Raw genomic sequence first — 13724 nt, 5'->3', positions numbered from 1 at the left:
GTGATATTGTTCCTTGATGGCATCTTAGAAAGAATCATAAGTGGGTGTGGCTAAAAAAATTTATGATTCCCTCGTGTCCTTTTGTTCACAATTTTCCCACCAGTCCCTAACATGTGGGGTGGCATTGAGAAGTGAAAGAGTAATATTTTCCTGATTAGAAAAGTCATGAATTGAGAAATATCCTTGCAACAGATTTAATCATTTATCTATGCTGTTTGAATCTATTTGGCTGTCAATTATGGGAATATTGAAGTTAAATTGTACCTTAAAAAGAGTGGTACCTCGAGAGTACCTGTTGGATGAAGATGTGTCACCTGTGGGTAGTCGTCGAAGTATCTGGGCAAAGTTATCCATCATTGCATTCCTTAATCGCTCGAGGGCTTCCTCAAGCAATATTTTGAAAGGATTTTATACCCCCTAGTCTTTGTTTTCTTTAACTATGGGAGGTCGACAAGGTTTGCAAGGCCGGTCTTGCAAAGGTTCCACCAGATGAAGCTCTAACTCCTCATACTTTGACCCCGTTGGGGACATGAAAAGAAAAATAGAGAAAGAGCAAACCCTCTTTGATACCACTTATATGAGCTCAAACAAGAACATGAAAATTTATCGATATAAGAATAAATATTGAAATGTAGCAGAAGTAATACTTCATTTCATTAGTATCAAAATACTAAAATATGCTTACAAACAGAATGGAAATAAACTAGCTTGGGCAATGGTAGCTTATCTCTGAGAAGTGATGTGGCAGCTACGTGCCTCTGAACTATGTGTTACAATGAGGCTCCAAGGCCTATCTTTTATTAGAAACAATGGAAAACCATAAACATCCAGAAACCTAACACTAGGAGATGAAGCGCCAAGATTGTGGGCCCCGTTTCGGTAAATTGGTACATCAATTTCTCGGGGTCATAACTTTGGCATACGTTCTCCGTTTGGCTATCATAATACCTCGTTTCGAAAATCTCAAAGAGTAGGTCAGAAAAAAATAAGCTACCTGAAGTGGTACTTTTCTAGTCTCTCTATTTTCCCTAACAACGCTATTTAGGACAAAATGGTTTCAGAAGTTTAGGACCCAAAAAATGGCCAAAAATAGTAAATTGTGCTACAATTAAGGAAACTGAAAAACTAAAAGAGACAGTGTTGGGAGTCCAAGTGGAATAGGAGGGTGGCCACCAATATCCACCTAGATCAAGAAAATAAGATCTTGTTGCATTAAGTAATGCCGAACGAGAATATGTTGATGCATGTGTAGTAGGAAAAGAAGTTGTTTGGTTAAGAAAAATGTTGTCATATTTATTTGGAAAGCCTCTAGATCCTATAGTGATAAATTGTGATAGCCAAAGAAGAATCAAGAAGTCTGAATACCATGTATTTCATGTCAGGACGAAGCATATCAACAATAAGTACCACTAGATTAGGAGTTTGGTACAATATGGGGTCGTGAAGCTATAAAATATTTTGACAGATGAATAAGTAGTTGATGTATTGATGAAATCTATTCTGAATAAGAAGTTTCAATAGTTTAGAAGCATGTGTGGATTTGCTGATGTTATCGATTTAGTTGATAGGGAGAGATAAAGAATCGTGTGGCAATAAGATGATTAGGGGGACATTTGGTCAACCTATGTGTTAATGTCTAGATTTTGAAGTAGGGAGGGTGGTGTTGGGCATGGAGCTTCGACCTTGGATACGCACCTAGATCCCTGGGTTGATGATAGAGCTTAAAATATTGATGGTACCTAGAGAGGCTAAAGCTTGAGTTCACCTTAGTCCCACTTGATTAGAGTACCATAGTCAGGTATCTATTCTATACCACTCCATTTTCTATAACTCTACACAATTCATATCGTTTCGAGATCTTCCATGTACCTTATATATGTAATTATCAATACCTCCCTAGTTAAGAGGGAGTGTTGAAGAATGTAACTAGTTTTGATATTCATAATACTTGTCAAAAGAAATTTTATTATTAAAGAAAATGATTTATAAAAATATGGGTTTCATGCTTGGGTCAATGTTTTGTAGGTCAAAGCCTCGATTGAAGGCTTCTAGCTTTGTCTTGAGTCAATAGAGTCATTGTCATTTTTATTAGACCCTTCTAGAGCTTTTGTATTATGTAAAAAGAACTATTTTTGAGTCAAAAAGGTTATTTGACACTGCCACACCAAGTCGGCCCATATTAGGGAAATTTGACCCAACAGAAAGGCTATATATAAAGGGGCATTTCGACCTACTTGTCACACTAACTCAACAAGGTAGATCTACAAGGAAGAGAAGTAGAAAAGAGAACGAAGTAGCTGGAGAAGGACGAAAGAAACTATGGAGACCTAAAATGAGTTATTGGGCTATCTATCTCTCACACGTGCAATGTTTATGGGTAGTTGTTGAGGTCGAAATTATGAATCTACTATAGATATGAAATTTTGTAGCTGACGACCGAAAATTTGTTGTTGGTGGCTAAAATTCTGGTTTGTATTTGCTACTGGGAAGTTGTCACTTGGAGACTTTGACAGGGATCATCTATTGGAAGGAAGGGCTAACTTGGTGATTGGAGGAGGTCTTTGTCTTAGTCTAAAGGGTCTTGGATTGTCTCATCTTAATTTGAATCTACTAGTGGAAGAGTTGGATTGGGTTTTCCCCTTGAAGGGGTTTTGCCCTAGTTGAGTGCCTACATCGTGTGTCTCTTGTTCTTCTGGACTTCATATACACATAATTTGGTAATTTCTTGATGAAAGATAAACTAATAAATAAGTAAAAGAAGCCAACATAATTTACAAGTAATTACCAAGAAAGAAGAATCAAACCCTAATTCCTATAACCATTGATTTCTCAACAAAGGGGTGGGTTTGAGCGACTCCCCTTTTTCTTTGGCCCATTCCGTGCCTTTCTTTCTACAATTTGCGAAGGATTTTTGTTGATGGTCTTGCGGGGTTCTTGTTGGCCTCTTCTTGTGCGTCCAACTCGTTTTCCTGGGTTTTCAGTGGCCATGGTTGACCTATTGGTTTTCCTCATATTTTCTCCTAGACTTTGACTTCTCTAGGGTTTTTTGGGGATTTTTTCGAGGGCTGTCTTGGCAACCTATGCCAAGTTTTTTTTTTTTTTGGATCTTTGGTTTTGGAGGATTTTTCATATGGGAGATTTGTGCTCTTCTTTTTTGGTAGGCCTTTTGGATGAGGTGACTTTAATGCCCTAAGGCATTTCCAAAAATAAAATTACAGTTTTTTATGGAAAAAATAATAATAGAAAAGGTAAATAAATATTAATATTGAATGAAAGAAACATGTCTTATTTTATTTAGGCTAATCTAATTTATAAACAAAATGGCATTTTTCCCTCAAATTTGGCTATACAATTTCAAACAAGATTGTGATTTTTTGTTGTTTAATATACCTTTTTGAATTCATAAATGGATTCAACAGCCCTAAAACCCTAGGGATACTCAAATTCTATAATTAAACAACTTAAGCTCAAGTTTCGAAGAATCTTTGCAAGATTTTATTAAAATTAAGCAAAGAATGCCCAGAAAAAGACCATTTTATAATAATATTGACCTAATAATGAGAGCTTCTAGAAAAATAATATTGACCATATTAGTTAATCACATTTCTTAATTTTTTTATGATGGTATTCAACAATACAATATTTTTGTTAGTTATTTTAATTTTGCAATTATTATTTTTTAATCCACTTAAACTATATTTAAACTAAATGACAAATAACACTTATTTTTATTAAAAATAATAATAATTTATAAATAAAAATAAAACCAATTAAATTATTATAAAAATTAAAATAAAATTAATTAATATAATATTTTTAATATAAATAAACTAAATAAAACAATTATTTTAATTTTTTTTTTAATAATAGTAAAATGCTTCCTTAAAAACATAATCTTCCAGATTCCATGTTTCAAATTATAAACTAAAATTTAAAAACTATTTCAAACATTTAATATCATAACAATATAAAATAATTTATATCCTTTCTCCCACCTACCCAAGCGTAACTAAAAGTGAGAGACATAGGAGGACACCTTTATGGAAAAAGGTCAAACGGATATATTTATTGATGAAAGGTAATTTATTTATAATTTATAATTTAATTTTAAATGCCTATTTTAACTCAAAAGGTCAGTTAGACTGAGACAAAACTACCAACCACGAATCCACGAATGTCTAACCTATCAAATGTCCAGCCGAGGAGGGGGAAGGACAATCATTGCTAGCGACTCACCATTGAATGAAGAGCAAACTCATCAATCCGAGAGGCTAGCACTAAAAGTCAATTCCAATTCCAAAAGTGTATGTATATTCATCTCGTATGAAAATACATGAACCACTCTTCTTGGGAATTTAGAAATTGAAAATTTACTTTAATATTTTTTGGAATCACTATTTTTGGAAATTTAGAATTTAGAAATTGAAAATTTAGAACGTGAACTTTGCTTTCAGAAATTGAATTCCAAATACTTTGATACCTTTATATTGGGGAATCACTATTTTTCGGAATTTAAAAATTGAAAGTTTATTCTTATTTTTGGGAATTTAGAAATTGAAAGTTTATCCCCATTTTTGGGAATCACTATTTTTTAAGCAATGCCTCACATTATTATATGATTCAAAAGCCCACATTCACATGGTTTCATAGTCGTTAGATTATCTTATTATTTGATGAATATATATTCTTTTCTATGTTATTTAATTTCTATGCTCAAGTGTCACATTAACTAAATTATAAATTAAAGTTAATGTAGGTATAAAGATGTTAGGATTTTGATTACATTTTACTCTAATTTGATTTTAATTGGTTTATATTATTATAATTTTTAAAATCAAATTATATAATAATAGTTTGAATTAAAAAATATTAATTTGTTTTGATGATGATAATGATGATGATGGTTAATGTCCACTGAGACCAAATTGGTCTATCGGACCTATAATTTTCTTAGTTTTTAATTATCTGGCTCCTTGTCTTTCTTGGCGAGATTGGTGTTGTAACTTTCTTTTTTTTCTCTACGGTCTTCCAACTTCTTTTATCTTGCATTTCCTTCATCTCTTCTGGTTCTTGGGACATTGGTGTCTTAGCTTCGTGATCCATTGTGTTCGTCCTTTTTAAGGTAGTCAGAGAAGAAGTTTGGTCTAGGAGATCTGCTTTGCTGTTAAATGAAGATTTATTTTGTGCGGTATTCGAATCCTCATCACTGTTGATGCTTGAGGGGTTGTCGAGTTCACTTTTTTGTTGTTGGGCGGGGCTTTCTCCCTACTTGTCTTGAGTTGTTTCTTTCTTGCCCGATTTCTTGTCATTCAAAGTTTTTTTCTCTAGAGTATTCTTCTTTGATGACAGTGTAGTGTTCTTTTTGTGCTCCTTCCCACCATGTAGATTTGTGGTGGTTTTCTCTAGCAGAATTTTTCTCGAATGCTTTTGGGCAATTTTTGGCTAGATGGCCTATCTCAAAGCAAGATCGACATCTACAGAGGACACTTTCATAATCGAGTTTCTGGTTCCACACATAGTATTTACTAGTTAGGTTTATTTCAGCTGGGAATCTGGCGCTGAAGTCCATTTCCACACAGATCCGTGCATAGGTGGTTCTGGCATATTCCTCTGTTTCTGGGCACCTGCAGTAAAATTCCCCAATTGCATTTCTAATGGATTTTAGCGAGGAGAGGTTCCAGAGATATAAGGGTAGACTTGGCAATCTCACCCAAACTCGTGTTGAGGTTGTGACTGCTGTTGACGGATCGAATGATGGATTCCATGGCTTCATGAATAGGCCTGATTTTTCCCAAAACCAAGGCCAGAATCTAGAATACATTGTCTGCTTTCAGGATTTTCAAAATCTACTATAAAGAACCCCTAGCATATGGGTAGATATTAATTTCATCATAAATGACACGCTTCCATACCTCCGAGATCCAATTGTGGAGAGCTGTCAGCCGTAGCCAAAAACCATTGAACCGACAGATTAAGGCACTTTCAGAAAACTTCAAAGCCTCATCGAGTGAGGTCTGGACCACTTGGACAGTGGGAGCTGGGGCTTCACTGACAATACGGGTAGGAGCTTGCCCTCCAGAAGCGGACGAAAATGAACCAGCAGCTATTTTCGCGAAGCTCGGAGCCATATTTTCCTTGCCCGTAGAACTCAACCACAGAAAAAAAGCAGAATATAAGATTAGATCTAGATCTAGTCATAGAAGATTAGATCTAGAACCTAGCCGCAAAGAAAATCAGACTTAGATCTAGATCTAGCCACACAAGATTAGATCTAGATCTAGATCTAGCTGGTAGTATATTTGAAAAAGTTTAATGATTAAAAATATATATTATATATTTTATTACAAGTTAGAATTCAAATTTCAAAATTATATATATATATATATATATATATATATATATATACCTACCTCTAATGAGTAGTCAAATCCCTATATAATATTTGAAAAGTTCAGCTAGACAAAACTATCAACCACACAATCTCTAGCCTATCAAATGTCCAATCGAGGAGGAGGGAAGGGCAATCATTGCTAGCGACTCACCATTGAATGAAGAGCAAACTTATCGATCTGAGAGGCTAGATTTAAAATTCAATACCAAAAGTGTATGTATATTCATCGTGTATATATATATATATATATATATATATATATATATATATATATATATAGATATATATATATATATATTCCATTATTTATGCCTAATATGTGAAAAGAAAATTTAGAATGTGAACTTTGCTTTCAGAAATTGAATTCCAAATATTTTGATACCTTTATTGTTGGGAATCACTATTTTCAAGAATTTAGAAATTGAAAGTTTATCTTTATTTTTGGGAATTTAGAAACTGAAATTTTACCCCTATTTTTGGGAATCACTATTTTTCGAAATTCAGAAATTGAAAGTTTACCCGTATTTTTGGGAATCACTATTTTTTAAGCAATGCCTCACATTATTATATGATTCAAAAGCCCACATTCACATGGTTTCATAGTGGTTAGATTATCTTATTATTTGATGAATATATATTCTTTTGTTTGCTATTTGATTTCTATGCTCATGTGTCACATTAACTAAATTATAAATTCAAGTTAATATAGGTATACAGATGTTAGGATTTCGATTACATTTTACTCTAATTTAACTTTAGTAGGTTGATATTATTATAATTTTTAAAATCAGCTTATATAATAATAGTTTGATTAAAAATATATATTATATTCTTTTTATAAGGTTAGAATTCAAATTTAGAAATTCAAATTTCAAAAATAACATATATATATATATATATATATATATATATATATATATATATATATATATATATATATATTTTCTATAAAATAAAATATATATACTTCTAATGAGTAGTCAAATCACTATATAATATTTAAATGCATTATAAGCTACGTAATATTATAAAAAACTAATGCAAAATAAATACAATATTAATTATTTAAATAAATATTTATAAAAAAAGTACTTTTATATTAAAAAATTTAAACATAGAGGGTTTATCTATTGGTTTCTAATATTTTAGGTTTAAATATATTTATATTTAATCATGATTGTATATATATTTTTTGAGTTATAAGAAATTTTGCTTTATTATCATGAGATTAAAGTTGTTTTTTCATATATTTAATTTTAAGATGAGAATTACCCTATGTGGTGAGAACCGAAACTAATGTAATCGTCGGCCTCATGAGGAGTGACAAGTGGGTCGGTGGGGAGGGTCGTACCTCTAGGTTCCCTCATACTATGTGGAGGAGGGAATGGCATACAAGAGCCTTAAATCATAGGCATGTGAGTATTTACAGCACATTGGGAAAAGGAAGCAACAACGGGTTGATACGTGAGATGAGGAAGGTGTCGAGATTTTTGTTCAATGCTCAGGTTTGGTGGTCGAACTATACTTGCCCTCCTGCTTGATGACAAAAGAGGTGTTGGAGGCGTGACATAATTGGTGGTTTCTTGATTTTCTTCAAGATTTGTGGTTTCTTGCATATAATGGAGCCCAATTCCTTGTTTTTCTCAGGCCTTACAGGGCCAGACTGAGTTGGCATGCGTGGTGTGAAGGAAAATTCTATTTCTAGTTCATTTCGTGTAAAGAGCATCTCTGCAAAAGTTGACAGTGCCATGGCGAGGGTGGTGTTTGGGAGGCGTCAAGCTTCTGGAGAATGGTCATCCTCCTGGTAGTCGGATACATACGTGGAGTGATGGTGTGGCATGGAATGTGAAGGTGGTGCTAGTGTTGTTATCTTACGTTCATTCCTGTGGATGGGAGGGCAAGAAATCATTTTAGGAGACGGGACAGCATAGCTGGTGGAATTGGGCAGGGAGGAGGCCCTTATATTAACAACCATGGTGGATGGAAGTGGGAGCAAACCAGTGGGCAATGCTCAAGGTGCAAGTATTGGAGCGTGCGAAGTGCAAGGTGGGAGACTTTGTTGTGGTCGACGAGGTGGCTGCAGTTGGGGGTGGTTGACTCAACATGGTGGCAACGGTGACATGAAGACACCCCGCACTAGTAGTAGTACGCAGACTCTTAGCTCTCAGAGAGGTGGTGGGCGTAGCGGGGCTCATGCAGCCCAAAACGATGGTCGTTGTAACGCCTTCGACCCACAAGGCTTGTAGCACTGCTCCTTGGAAAACTGCAGAGGCCTAATCCAATCCTTGGTGGACTGGGTAGATGCAACAGAATGAATTAATCAGGAAAAGCATGATGAGATGATGGAAACATTGGAACACATGCATTACTTCCAGTGCTAGGTTAGGGAGCGAGTGTTGGTAGTCTGGCGGGGACAAAACTATCTTGAAGAGAAAGTGGAACAGTTGGAGAATTGGATAACACACTTCGAAGGGCACGTTCAGTGCAACTTCCGCCCTCCACCTCCTCCAGGAACTACTCCATACAACCCCGTTTCAGTCACCTCAAATGATTAGTATGTCCTCTGGTTTTCTTTATGTTTTTTTTTACTCTGTTGGAGCCTATGGCCTCTCTTTTGTGGACACTGTTATTGCCATGTTTTTTGTATTTTTGCTACCTTCTATAGACTATGGTTAACAAAACTGGTCAGGGTGAGACCACATGCTTTTTGAAGTATCAGATGTATATATTTTTCCCTGAATGAATAGAATGTTGACTTACAAAAAAAAAAAAAAAAGATGAGAATTATAAACTCTACCTCTATTAATGTAATAAATTATATTTGTAAATAATTATGTAATTAGAATTTATAAATAATAAATAAATAAAATAAAATAAAAATAAATGACAAAGTATTCATGAACACCTATTTAAAAGGTTTGACATATTTGTATAAATGTTAACCATATAATTATATTTTTTTTAAAAAGGATATGTATAAATTTAATAAAAATAGTTATATTAGTATTTATTTATTTTTTTACATTATGATAGAAAAATGATATGGAAGACTTCATTTTAATTGAATTGCAATAGTATCAAAAAAAAATTCATGCAAATTCATTTTATATTATTTAATTAAATAGTTTTTTTCATTTTAATTCAATCGCAATAGTTTAAAAAAAAAAAAAAGATGCCAATGCAAATTTATTGTATATTATTTAATTGAATGAAAAAAAATTCAATTAAGTTGTAAACTCAAAGTGATCTTCCTAGTTACTATATATGTTTTTATGGTTGATTGTGGCTTTAATATGCTATTTTTAAAGTATTATTTCATTGTCCTATTAACTAATAATGGTGGTTAGGTATAGTTGACTATAATTAACTTGGTATATAAATATGTCTAATATCATTTAAAAAAAATATGTCCATGCAAGTTGATTTTAAATTATTTAATTAAATAGAATTTTTTTCACTTATGTTGTAAATTCTAAGTGGTTTTCCTAATTACTATATATGTCTTTATCGTTGAGTGTTTCTTTAATATGTTATTTTTACAGTATTACTTCACTATCCCTTTAACTAGTACTGATGGTTGACCATACTTGACTATAATTGACTTGGTTCACTATGGGTGCCTTTCATTGATTCTAACCCTATTATGTAGTGTATGACACAATTATCTATATGACTTCTTTCCCTCACCAAGATATTAATATTTATCATTGGTTAACCATGATTGAATATCACTAATCATATTTAATCTTGATTGACCATGTTTATATATAATTTTCCATAATTAATTACGTTATAAGGTGTTCCCTTTCATAAGAACTCCCCTCCATGCCACTATGTCTTGTTTTGTCTCGTCAGATCAAATGTTAGACGATCAAAGAATCTTCATCCATTGGATCATCGGTGAAGAATTTTCTAGGCATTTGAGAATATTTCACTAGAAGGAGCCCCGGGTGAGTGTGTTCATAATGTTTTTCAGCATCTTCAGCCATTGGATCATCGGTGAAGAATGTTCTAGGCGTCTGAGAATATTTCACTAGAAGGAGCCCCCATTGAGTGTGTTCATAACGTTTTCCAACATCTTTAATGATTGGATCATCGATGAAGAATGTTCTAGGTGTTTGAGAATATTTCACTAGAAGGAGGCCCCGGTGAGTGTGTTCATAATGTTTTCCAGCCTTAAAATGGTTGTGCCTCATGACTTTGAGACAGTTGTGCCATTAATGCTTAATTCAAAGCTCAGGACAAGCCCCTTGTAGGATGTTGAGCTTATGTCTGTGTTATTCGGTATGTTATTAGTATCACCATCTCAACTCATTTGAACTTGTCCTTGTCTAAGAAACACTTTTCAATAGAGTCCCTTGCCATGAGGTCTAAGGCGACACCAAGAAGATTTCATCTCAGGGATTTGAGCATTGTGTGGAATTTTAATTTGTTTTAAACACCATTCTTGGTTATTCATGGTAAGGAGAATAGAAGAATTTCAACATATTCAATACCATGCCTGGTGTGCGTGTTGACAGTTCAATTACGTTTACTCTCTAATTTGGTAATACTGCTCTAGGATTTTCTTCCAAAGTTCACGGTGGTTCTCCCTAATTATCATGTAGGGTATATGAAGCATCATGGTCATCATGTTGGCAGCCACACCTTACTCCCGCTTCTTGCCATGATTTACTTAAATATATGGGGTTGTCTCTCCTTTGGATTAGTTACAGAAGGATTTTTTTTGTTAATGTTCATGTGACCATTGAAATCCCTAGGTCTGAGAACTAATTAAGAATCATATTTACTCATTATTAGGCGATGTTCTAGAGTTTTGATGTGTAATACATGGGATATTTTACTTTCTGTTATTATTAGGTTTGGCTTTTGCCTTGGTAAAATTTATTTCTAGTTGTAAGAATCTTAGTTACAGTCTTTTGAACTAAAACTAAGGTTGTAACCCTCTATAAACTGATCTTTTATTAACCCTAGAGTCATAGGCTTTGCAATTTATACTTTACAATTACTTCATTTATGCTTTCGATAATGTACATGGTTCTTCAAATTTTCACTTCTGATCTACAATTATGCACTGTTGTCTTCTCATGGAACCAGTAGCTTTTTCAACGACTACCTGCTCAACAAATACAATCCCACCTTTACACTTGATTGTTACAAACGCACTTGAAACATGAGAACTTAATTTTGGCACTAGCACAAGATCTGATGATGACAAATAGACCACAAAAACAAATTTTAGAGTCACATAAGCAAAATATTGCTAAGAATCAGCTACACATTTTTAATAATGTATACATTGTCATCCAACTGAACTGGAAAATATTTGAGATCGAGAAGATTAATATTTTTGTCCTTTCTCTTCATATTTAAATTTGTTCGATATTACATTCGGTCATAATATTTTTGTACCAATAAGAATGTCTTTAGTATTATCTATTGGTATAATTCTACCTTGAATTGGAAATAAATTTAGATCAAAAAATTATATTTTCCTTCTTTTCTCTTTATACCATAATTTATTTCTTTAATATTACAGTTTGCTATAATTTTTTAGGCATATCTAAAAGCTTCATTCGTTTTATATTTATGTATATTGTCATGTTGAAAATTTGTGTTACATGAATATGGGAATATAGATATGCATCATGTAGAAGAGAATTTCCCTACGTCTATCTATAGAGATATATCCATGAAAATTTATTATCCTTCTAAATTCACCATCTTCCTTTTTCATAAGATCTCTTTTTTTCTCTATGAATAGTAGGAGTGTCTTTGAGCTCTTAGCATAGTCACTTCCAAGAGATTCACTTTTCTACACATTGGCACCTCTTTCTCCTTAAATAATTCATTTTTTCTCTTTCATTTACTCTCTCACGTACTTGTGGTTTTACTTCTTTTTGTTTCAATTTTATTGTAATTGTTATTCTAGTACAATTGCTCTTGTTGCTTCCTTCCCTTTTGATTGCGCTTTCCCCTGCTTTTGGTCTCATCTCTTTATGTTCTAAGTTTGTTGAGCCCATTCCTTTTCGTATTTGTTCTCTTTCTTGGCAATCTAAAGTGAATTTTATCCACCATAGTTACAAAATGTGTAAGTACAAAGTGAGTTTTAATATATGCTAAATATTTCGGTAGAAACAAATGTTATCAATAGAAGCAAACCAATTGACCATAAGAATTAGCTATTGATTTCACTTGCACTTTTATAGGAGTTGAAGTAGTTTTATGTGGGGGTTAGGTCAATCATTGTTGCAAACTACTTGACTTGAAGACATAACCCATCAAGTTCCATCTAGCAGAAGGACATCATCTTCATGCCTAGCTTTATGGATTGGTAGAATAAAAATCATAATTTAAGAAAAACAAAAAAATAATCCTTCACTTTTGGGACCTAAACCCAATGAGCAAGTTCTCTTTTACCATGGGCTTGATCTAAACCAATTGTTATTTCACCCTTCTTATTTTGTTTTTATGTGAGATGGTCACTCGAAGAAATTTTTTTGTTCTCTTTTTATTGGGAAAATTAGCTCCAACATCTGTCAACCAAAAATGTTTCTCAACCCACACAAAAAGTTCAAGTGCATAGGATCCAGGTCCTACACCAATCTTGATCTAATTTCCCCTAATGTAGACAATTTTTCTCAGGTCCTTAGTGTTCATTCTGGAATTCAAGCAACTTTTTTCTTTGTAAATCCAGAAGGGGATTTGTTCCACAAACCCATCTCCTTATAACAAAAAATGATATCATTTTCATTGGAATTTTTAGTCAATGGTTAATACTCATAAATCCATTATCTATATGCCTCTGATTATTTTTTTTAAATATAAGAGTGACACATCACTAAAAATTATCACTCCAAAAAAAATAGCCTGTTAGAATTTTAGAGAAAGCCGCCTTGAACATGCCCTCCCTGGCCTGTGCGACCTTGAACTTTTTCCATAGCATGCTTCACCATTTGAGCAAGAGAGTGAATAAGTTGTGCAAGGAACACATATTCATTATGAGTATCCAATACTATTTTCTTATGTTCCTTGACAACACAAATAAGAAGAGTAACTCCTCGAGCTTTCACTTCTAAGCTAGAATGACTCCATTTGACAAAGCATCAATACTTCTTGCCATTTTCACCACCAAATATCCAACAAATACATAATGTTATTTGCATAGTTTAGAAAGAATCTCAATTTCCTTTTCTTGAATGTGGAAGTCCAATGGCCAAACACTTCACCAAATATTCCAAGCTATTGGGAAATTTAGCAATGGGGGTTATAAAAGTAGCAGATGTTGGTCTGAAAAGGACATTTACATATTCTCTTTTCAAAAGTTTCCCTA

The sequence above is a fragment of the Pinus tabuliformis genome, chromosome 5_1 (genome assembly GCF_031772625.1).
Source record: "Pinus tabuliformis cultivar Carrire ecotype Pingquan chromosome 5_1, CPIR1, whole genome shotgun sequence".
NCBI classification, from domain to species: domain Eukaryota; kingdom Viridiplantae; phylum Streptophyta; class Pinopsida; order Pinales; family Pinaceae; genus Pinus; species Pinus tabuliformis.
This window is presented reverse-complemented; position numbering follows the sequence as displayed.